Below are 8,889 nucleotides of genomic sequence, written 5' to 3' on the forward strand. Positions count from 1 at the left end.
TAACGCCGGGGCTCTAATCCTTCGTTAGGTGGCTGCGTTCCCCCCTCCCGAATGGTTTTTAATGACCCGTTGCCTACATCATTAATATCACAAGTGCTGACACCGGGAGGAAATGCAACAATCAAAGGGAGACCCTCGGAGGTCCGGGAGCAACAACATTTTCCATCTCCCCTTTGTTGTGGAAAACGCCGTACGCGGGTGCCCCGCGCAACCAAACCGGCTTCAAGTTCTGGCCTCCCGCGGTGGGCACGGGGAGGGTTAACTCTGCAAATTGCAGGAGCTCAATTAGTTCAATTAGGAGCTTGATAACTAAAGCAGCTCTTCCTGAACACTGTCTAGGACTCTGGGCTCTGCCTGCAGGCTCTGAGCACTCCCACACTGCCCTGTTCCCTGGGGCTTGCAGCTTTTGAGGGCAGCCTTGCTTCCAGAGGGAAGGTGGGATTCCCACCGTCTTTACTCCATCCTGGGCTGGAGCAGCTCTCTCTAGGAATCTGTACCATTACTCCAGCATATTCTTGAAGGCAGAGTCTGGTCCAGAGAGTCCCAACTGGGGGATATTTCATAAATCAGAAGAAAAATGGTAAAATCCTTCTTTTTTTCCCCTCAGTTTTTTTTTTTTTCAGTGTTCTTTTGAGCGCCTTCCCAACAGTGCATGAGCAATAAGTACCAGTCACATCCATCCATCCCCAATTGTAAATTTTTTTTTCCTGCGTGACAGCACTTGCCTTTTGATAATCTCAGAAGGAGACGAGGGGGTATTAACATAACAAATCTGTGGCTGTCTAGAGACTTCCATGTTGCTGGCACATCACAGGATGTGTACATTGAGCGCTGCTCAGTTCTCATTGTTCTAAATCCACCCTGTGTATTAAGACCTAATGAATTACTACCTGACAAATTAAGCAGCTGCTGCAAAGAGCCCACGTTGGCAGTGTCCTTCTCTCCCTCCTCCTGTGGCATTTGGATTTTACAGCTTTTATCCTCATGCTGTCAGTCTTGGGAAACCACTTTGGTGACTCTACATCGTGGTGAGTGTGGTGGATGCTCTGCAGAGCCACGGAATTAAAGGTGCACGTGGTGACACTGGGAGCTGGATGTGGCCAGTATGATCCTTTATGAGGTTTTCAGCCTTTTAAATGGGAGGTTTTGTTCAGAGAATCATAAAACATCTCAAGTTGGAAAGGACCTGCAAGGTCAATTCCTTGTGAAAGAGCACAGGGAAGGGCTCTGGTCTATCCCACACTGCTGCACCCAGGAGAGAAAAGCTTCTCTCCTTGCAGTGGGGGAAGAGCCCAGCAGTGCTTTTGACAGCTGTGGAGGGAGAGAAGTGACTCATCTCTCTGGGTTACATTAGATGAGAGAAAAGTGTTTGTCTAAGCTAGAATTTAATGAGAAAATAGGGGTTAATAACCTCCAAGTCCTGGCTGTTCTGGGAATATAAGCTTCAGTTTTCCTGTCCTTTTCCATCTAATTTATACTGGGGTGGGTACAGCTCGCAGAGATGCCCCAGCTGTGATCTCTCCCTGGTGCAGCACAGGGCTGGGCTCAGAGCTGTCGTCTTCTTCCATCAAGGCACGAGATGCTGCTCTGGGGAAAAAATTATGTTTACTCCCAAGTTTTCTTTCACTTTCTAAAGTGCTAAATGATTAACTTCCCAGTCTCCTCGCACTGCAGACAGTGTTTGTGCAGCTTTTATTACCTGAGCTGCTCTGGCAGAGGAAATTCTGTGCCGTGGGTGAACCACTCGTCTCTCCAGAGCGGCCGCACATCTCTCCTTTCATCCTCATCCTGGCTGCCTCCTCCAGCTGCTGCAGGAAGAGAGGCAGACTCCTCTTGCAAACCACAGGAAGATGCTTTTCTCCTCCACCCCATCAGTCCTTTCACGGCACCACCACAGTGCACGTCAACCCTACCCTTTTGCGGTCCAGCATCCTGGGGTAGCTGCCGTGTGGAGACAGCCTGTCTCAGCCTGACAGGGATGGATGGTGTCAGAGGTGATGAGATGTTGACACCTGCTTATCTTTCCATGCCTGGTTGCCCCAGCCTCTTGATTAGATCAGCCTCTGTTTGCAGCAGCTTCTCTGCTCTGCGCTTTGTTCCGCTGGTGTGCACTGAGGGTTGTGGGCTGGGAAGGGTGAGGAAGGTGGGATGCTGGAATTTAGGCTTATGAGGTCTAAACCTGATGCTGGAGTAATTTATAATTACATAAGTTTCCTCCTCTAGGCTCAAAGGTGCTCCTCATATGAATGCATTCATTGCCAGGTGGGACAGGACCTGGAGGAATTGGTCTGCTGGGGTGTCCCTGCCCGAGGCAGAGGCTTGGAACTGGATGAACTTTAAGATCCCTTTCAACCCAAACCACTCTGTGATTCTGTGATTCCTTTTCCTGGAAGGTGTGAACCTCCAGGCTGGGCTTTTCTTTTGAGTTATAAAATCACACCTCATGCAGAACATGGTCAGATAGTTGGGGCCGTGGCACTGCCCAGGGACAGCTCCATGCTCCTTTCTGTGCCACAGAAAACAGGTGGTGCTGGCTGGGTGATCATCTCAGTTTGTATGAACATCATATCCTTGAAAACTGCCACGTGGATTCACATTTACCTTGTTATGGAGCTCAAAATAACACCAGGGGCTTTGTCTGTGCAGAGTTCAGTGCTGAGCTGCTCTAAGAACCAGCTCCCAGGGCAGAAGCACGTTCAGATATCTGCGTACAACTTTCACGCGCAGGGAACATCCGAAGGCATGTTCTTCCCTACGCAGTGCTGGAGGCAGTCCTGCATTTTTCCATGGTTCCTGGATCCTGGCAGGCTTCCCCACACCAAAAGGCTCTGACTGTGCCTAGTTTGCAGGTGTCACACGCTGTCTGCAAGCACAGACGTCCCACAGAGGGATCTGGTGTGGCCAAGAAGCCCAGCTGTCCCAGCTCTGTGTGTGACATCAGCCACAGCCACCCTGAGCACAGGGTGCTTGGGAGTGACACAGATCAGCCTGGGTGCACCTTGGGGGCAGAGTGGGCACCTGGGAGTCCTGCTGCTGCCCTGGCAGATATGGGGTAAGAGCTGGAAATCCTAAGGAATGCTCTTATGCCTTGCTGTAATGTCACAGCTCTTTTTGACCCCTTCCATGCATGGAGTCATAGGATAATTTGGGTTGAAAGGGACCTTCTGAGGTGTAGTTCAACCCACAGCTTCCACTCCACCAGATTGTCCAGAGCCCTGTCCAACCTGACCTTGAGTTTTTCCAGGGATGAGGCATCTACCACATCTCTGAGCAGTTTGTGCCTCATCATGCCCACTGTAAAAAATTCCTTCCTTACATTTAATTTGAAGAGCTCCTGCCTGTGTAGCTGTGGCTGAATACTCCCTCCATCCCCAGTGCTCAGGGAGAACTCCCCCAAACTCACAAAATCCTTGTCCTGGTCCAGCTGTGACCCTGCTGCCCCAAAACCAGTGGTGGAGGCTCTTTGGTAAAGGTGTTACACCATTGCTGCCTCTCTGGCAATAAGATGAAAGATGATGGAACCTCTAAGAGCATCAGGCAAAACTCCTGGTCCTTGGAAGGAGTTATTGCAAATTTTTGTGAAATGTCAAGTTTAATAAAAGACCCAACCACATGAACTGGATCAGTTTTACAGGCCAATGGGGACTATTTCTTGATTTATTTCCTTGATCTGCTGCAGACAAGTGTCCCTTTCCTGCATTTGATGGCACTTTATTGGTATCACCTTTTTTGCCAGGCCATGCTCAATCATAACCATCAATGGCAGCATTTGAAAAGCTTCTTACAGTTACTACAAACTACACCCAGCTTCCCAATATCAGTGCACCGCCTTCCCTTTCCCAATCTAAATTCTCTACCCCAGCTAAACCCAGTTTAATCCACTTGATTATTTTTTCTTCACCTTATCTATCATTCCCACTGCCCTTCCCTTTTCCTGTCTCTTCCCTTTCCACTCTGAACCCATAACCTGTGGCCATCCCTTCTCTGATGCTGATCCCTCTTTGTCTTCATTCATTCCTGTCTTCCCTCCCCGCTCCATCCTTTCCCCAATCTGTTCAAGGCTCCTGTTGCAGACACTCTCTCAGCTCTGGAACAGCACATGACACTCCTGGCAGTCGTTCTGAGCTTGGCTGCTGTCCCCAAGTTGTCTAAGACTCTTCTGAGAATGATGAGAAGCTGCTGTGTGCCTTCAAAGTCACAGCTAATTGCATTAGCTCCAGATCATGTAACTGCTGTAGATGACAGCTGCCAAATTTAGGAGCACTAGAGAGGTCTTATAGAAGATGACGGGGATGGTGTGCTGGATTCAGCAGAAAGGAAATCCTGGGTGTTTTCAAAGGCATTGGTGGTGGGTTCTGTGTTTTTCAAAATGAGAGTTATGCCCTCTTATTCTGTCCTTTTGGGATCATTACCTATATTATCTTTATTTTATCTGTATTATCTATATATTATCTATTTATCAGCCCATTCTTATGCCCAGCATTGCCCACCATCCCCACTCAAAATTCAGGGCATGTAGGGATATAATCTAAACAGAATGAACCCTCTCCTCCCTCATCTCCCTGTGCCTGTTCTCCCTCTTTTTCTGGTGCCCTTTAAAGGAAATTGCAGCTTCCAAACCATCTCAAACCCCAAAGCACTTGCACCAGAGGCATTTTGGTGTTAAATTCTGGCTTTGAGATCTGCTTTGCTCATCTCTGTCTCAGTGCTTTTATATCCCTGTGTCTGCAGAATTTAGGAGAAACGGGATGAAATTCACCCACCTCCACCAAAAGCTTGAGGTGGTTTGAGCTAATATTTCCCTCTCCCACGACACTGAAGCCATAGCTGGGAGTTTTCCCTCTGTAGTCAGTCTCACAAGACCAGCTGCTGTGTTTTCCTCCTCATGGAGGATATTAACAACATCTGAACTTGAGAACACAACTTTCTCTGGGGAGGTCACGCAGAAGAGTTCACAGAAGGTGGCATCCCTTTTCTCTAAGATCATTGATGATTCCTCTGTCTGGAGCAGTCCTCTCAACGTGAGAGCAAAACAAGCATCCACAATGCAACAGGAGATCTAAACCCAGTTCTGGCAGTGCTGAAATAAAGGCTGTGATCGCCAGTCCCTGTAGCTGGAGGGCAAAAATGTCACAGCCAGAGTGATCGGGGATAAGGCAGAAATTTATCTGCTGAGATCTCACACAGCTCTGTTCCTGTTTATCTCAGGATCAGATACGAACTCACACCCCAGTATCACAAAATCCTGCGCTTTAATTTGGCCTCAGAGAAGACATTAATATTAAAAAACAAATATAGCTATTGGCCAGCTGACTGCATGACTTCTATTCCTCCCTGCACTTGCATTGCTTCCTTTGGTGGAGCTCACCAGACATCTCACAGAAAGTTTAGCTCCAGCTCCATGGGAAGGAGAACTTTTAAATTTTGTCTAGTTCCAGGTCACCTGAGGTCTCTGAGTCCTGCTGAGCAGGATGATTGGTGTGAAGGGATGAGCTGCTTGGTGTTTGCAGCTCATTTCTGTCCGGACATTCTCACAAAGTGGTTTTTTAGCACTCTTACAGGTGTTTTGTTTTTCAGGTACCACAGTTTATGTTCATTTTTTGCAATGGAACTTGACTCTGAAAAGTCAGTTTATCTGGTCAGACTGTGAAATTACAGTATGGGGACCATGCCTTCAGTCCAAAGAACTTGAATTTCATTAATGATCATGCAGAGCAGTTGCATCAGCTGCAGGGCTGCATCTGCAACCCAGGCAGATTAGGACTGAGATATTTGAAGCCACCTAACAGATTTAAGAGAAATGGAAAAAAAAAAACCAAACCAACAAAACCACAATCAACCCATAAGTAAACCCTTCCTGCTAGTTTGAAGGAAAATGATTTTAAATCCCCTAATCGGCTCTGAGATGAACCTCTAAGCAACATGTTCAAGGTCAAATGGGGAGTCTGTCACAAGGGGGGTGCTAACCCAGATCTGTGGGGCCCCAACCGTGCAGCATCCTCGGTTCACCTGCCTTGCAGAACAGGTAATCCCTCAGAGCAGACTTTTCCCAGGGAGGAGGGACCATAACCACCCTGCTCCCAGCACCCTGCAGGGCCATCAACTCCTTGGAAATCATCAGCTGCTTGTGGCCCAGCTGAGAGTAATAAAAAAATAAATTAAAACCCTACAAAAGACTAAATCTTAAGGAAATTTTCCCGCTGAGAACTTGCACACGGATCTCTCCCATCAATAATCGTGGGCAAAGGATAAATTACTGATTTATTTTACACAGAGAGGACCAGAGGAAAAAAGAAGCTGGGTGATAGAGTTGTGGAAACCAAGCTGAGGCTCTGGGCTGTGTTTACATTCAGGGCAGAACATGCTCAGAGGGAAACCTTCCGAAGGTGACTCCCAGCTCTGCCGATGACAAATGGCTGCAAACTGATCCAGCAGATTCTTCCCAGTGTGGAGCAGGCTGAGGGATGTCAGGAGTGCTCAGAGGTGATGTGAGGGCATTCTGAGGCAGAGGTTTTTCAATCAGTGCCCACTGTACTGTCACATGGACACAGAGCTGTTCAGCATCTCTATCAGGCACTGGCAGCTCGTGCACAAGATGCTGCCACGGCCTCTCAGGATGTGGGAAAGGGCACTTGGTGTGGTTTACTCTGCAGTAATTCTCCAGAGATATGAGTCTGCTTGCTGTACCCCTGTTTCTCCAGGGTGCCCATGGATGCCTGAGAAATGCTATGATATCCTTCAGTATGAACTGAATCCTCCCAAGCTGGCAGTGCCAGGTGAGCTGCAACAGGAGAACAGGAAATGCAATTTATAAGGGAGAGATTTTTGACACAGATTTAAGAAGATTGGACAAATCTCAGAGGGTTCATTAAGTGTTCGAGACTCAGATCTTCTCTGGTGACACACGTGAACCTTTGGGGTGTTTGATGGTGAACCCAATGTGCCCAATTTGCCTCTGAGATTTTCAGGCTTGCCACAGAGACAGATTTCACATCTGAGAAGTCTTTCTCATGTGAGCTCAGATGGCTCAACTTCTGGCTGAGATGGAGCTGTGAAGAAACTGTGAAAGGAAAAGCAAGAGAGGGAATAGGTTTGGAAACAGTCTCGTGAAGCAGAGGCAGCGTTGAGGGGAGGGAAAGCTCCGTTTCCTTTTCAGGTCAGCTCTGATTTTCCTTGTCATCGTCTGGGCACGGGCAGCCCTTGGAAAGACATCCCCATCTTGGGCTGGATGTGAGTTGCTGATGTCTCGTGTCTTCCAGTGCCATCTGGACCACGTTTACCCCAATATCCCCAGGGGTTTACGGCGAGCTGGAGATTGGTTGGGCAAAGCTTCAGAGAAATCACATCTTGGTCTGTGATGAGCTGTGCTCAGAAAGGAAATCCCACAGCTCACAAAACCCCGATACCTTTGGAGAGGGCCACAGATGTGTCATGTGGGCAAGCTGGCAGAGCTGGCTCTGGAGCTGCCCAGCCAACCTCCCCGGGCATGTGGAGCATCCCACACTGGCAGAGGAGCAGGGATATTTGAGCAGGGATAGACCAAATGGATCTGAAAGCTGATGAGCGGGAGGAACGAATCCCGGGATCAGAATGCATTGGGATTATGTGTCTTCTGTTGTGAGCTGAACTTGGATTTAGAATGTGAACTTTGGAGAAGTCATAAGCAAAATGTGGAGCCTTGCCTAAGCTCAAAGGCTGCCCCTGCTCTCTGTAGGAAGCTGAATCCAGGCTGGAGCACATCCAATATTTCCCTGACAGCCCTGAAGTCCAGGATTGACTCATTTATTAATTCAAGACTATAATGAAAACTCCAATAGAGATATAAATTTATGCTTCCCATCTCTGATTCCTCAGTTGAAAGAAGGCCCAAGCTTTGGAGAGGTAACAGGACCCAAATATCTGAATTTTACCATTCACCCTTTGTCCTTTGTTTGAACCTTTCCTTCATTTTCTTAGACTCTTAAAATGGTTTGAGTTGGAAGGGGCCTTAAAGACCATCTCATTCCATTCCCCATGCCATGGACAGGGACACCTTCACCAGATATTTCCTATCTTTAATCCCCATTTGCTTCCCTCCGGAGAGAGACAGAGATTTCACTAGGCACAGTGGCTGTTTCACAGTAAAAAATACAAAATCTTGCTTCACTGCTATTGTAGAAATAAAGCTCAGGAGAGGCTGGATTAGACTGGGCTCAGATCTGAAATAGGAGACAGGATGGAGAGAATATAATCCTTTTCCCGGTCCTATATGCTGCCTTACTGACCTGGACCTGATTCTTCCTTCCCTTCTGATGTTTTCCTTTTCACCCTCATCTCTTCTCCTAGAAGAGATTTAAGGACAGATCTTCAACATTGCAGAATTTTTTGGGTTTTTTATGATCTGGGAGGGTAGGTGGGATGATGAATCTCTCCTGATTTGCGGTGTGCATCCCTCCCAGAGGCTGTCTGTGTCCCAGCAGGACCTGCCGTGCCTGCAGCCCTGCCTTTGGCTCCCATCCAAAGGCTCGCACCAGGTCCGGCACGGCTGGGACGGACTGCCAGAGACAATCCTCAGATCTCCCCGCTCCTGAGTTAATTCAGTGCTCTCTGTGGATTAATTCCAGAGCCAAAGACAGATACGGAGAGCAGTAATTACCTCTCTCCCACACATATCTGTTCCCTGAGACGGCACACGATATTTTTGCGTTGCAGAAAGTTTCTCAATGGCTGAGCTCCTGCTGTGCTGCCTAATGAATTTAAAAAAAAATGAGAGAAATAAAAAGGAAAAAGGGGAAAAAAAGCAAAAAAAAAGGTAAAAATAAAAAAAAGAGGGAAAAGGGAAGAGACAGAGGGAAGAGGAGGGAGGGAGGAAGAGGAGGGAGGGAGGGAGGGAGGAAGAGGAGGGAGGGA

The 8,889-nt window shown here is 47.9% G+C and overlaps 1 protein-coding gene across 1 annotated transcript in view; it reads left to right on the forward strand.

Annotated features, from left to right (window-relative positions):
* PLXNA4 (plexin A4) overlaps positions 1–8,889 on the forward strand; it is a 390,481-nt gene that overhangs the window by 100,858 nt on the left and 280,734 nt on the right. The gene's annotated exons all lie outside the window — the stretch shown is intronic.

This window comes from Cyanistes caeruleus, chromosome 4 (assembly GCF_971803275.1).
Source record: "Cyanistes caeruleus chromosome 4, bCyaCae1.hap1.1, whole genome shotgun sequence".
Taxonomy (NCBI): Eukaryota; Metazoa; Chordata; class Aves; order Passeriformes; family Paridae; genus Cyanistes; species Cyanistes caeruleus.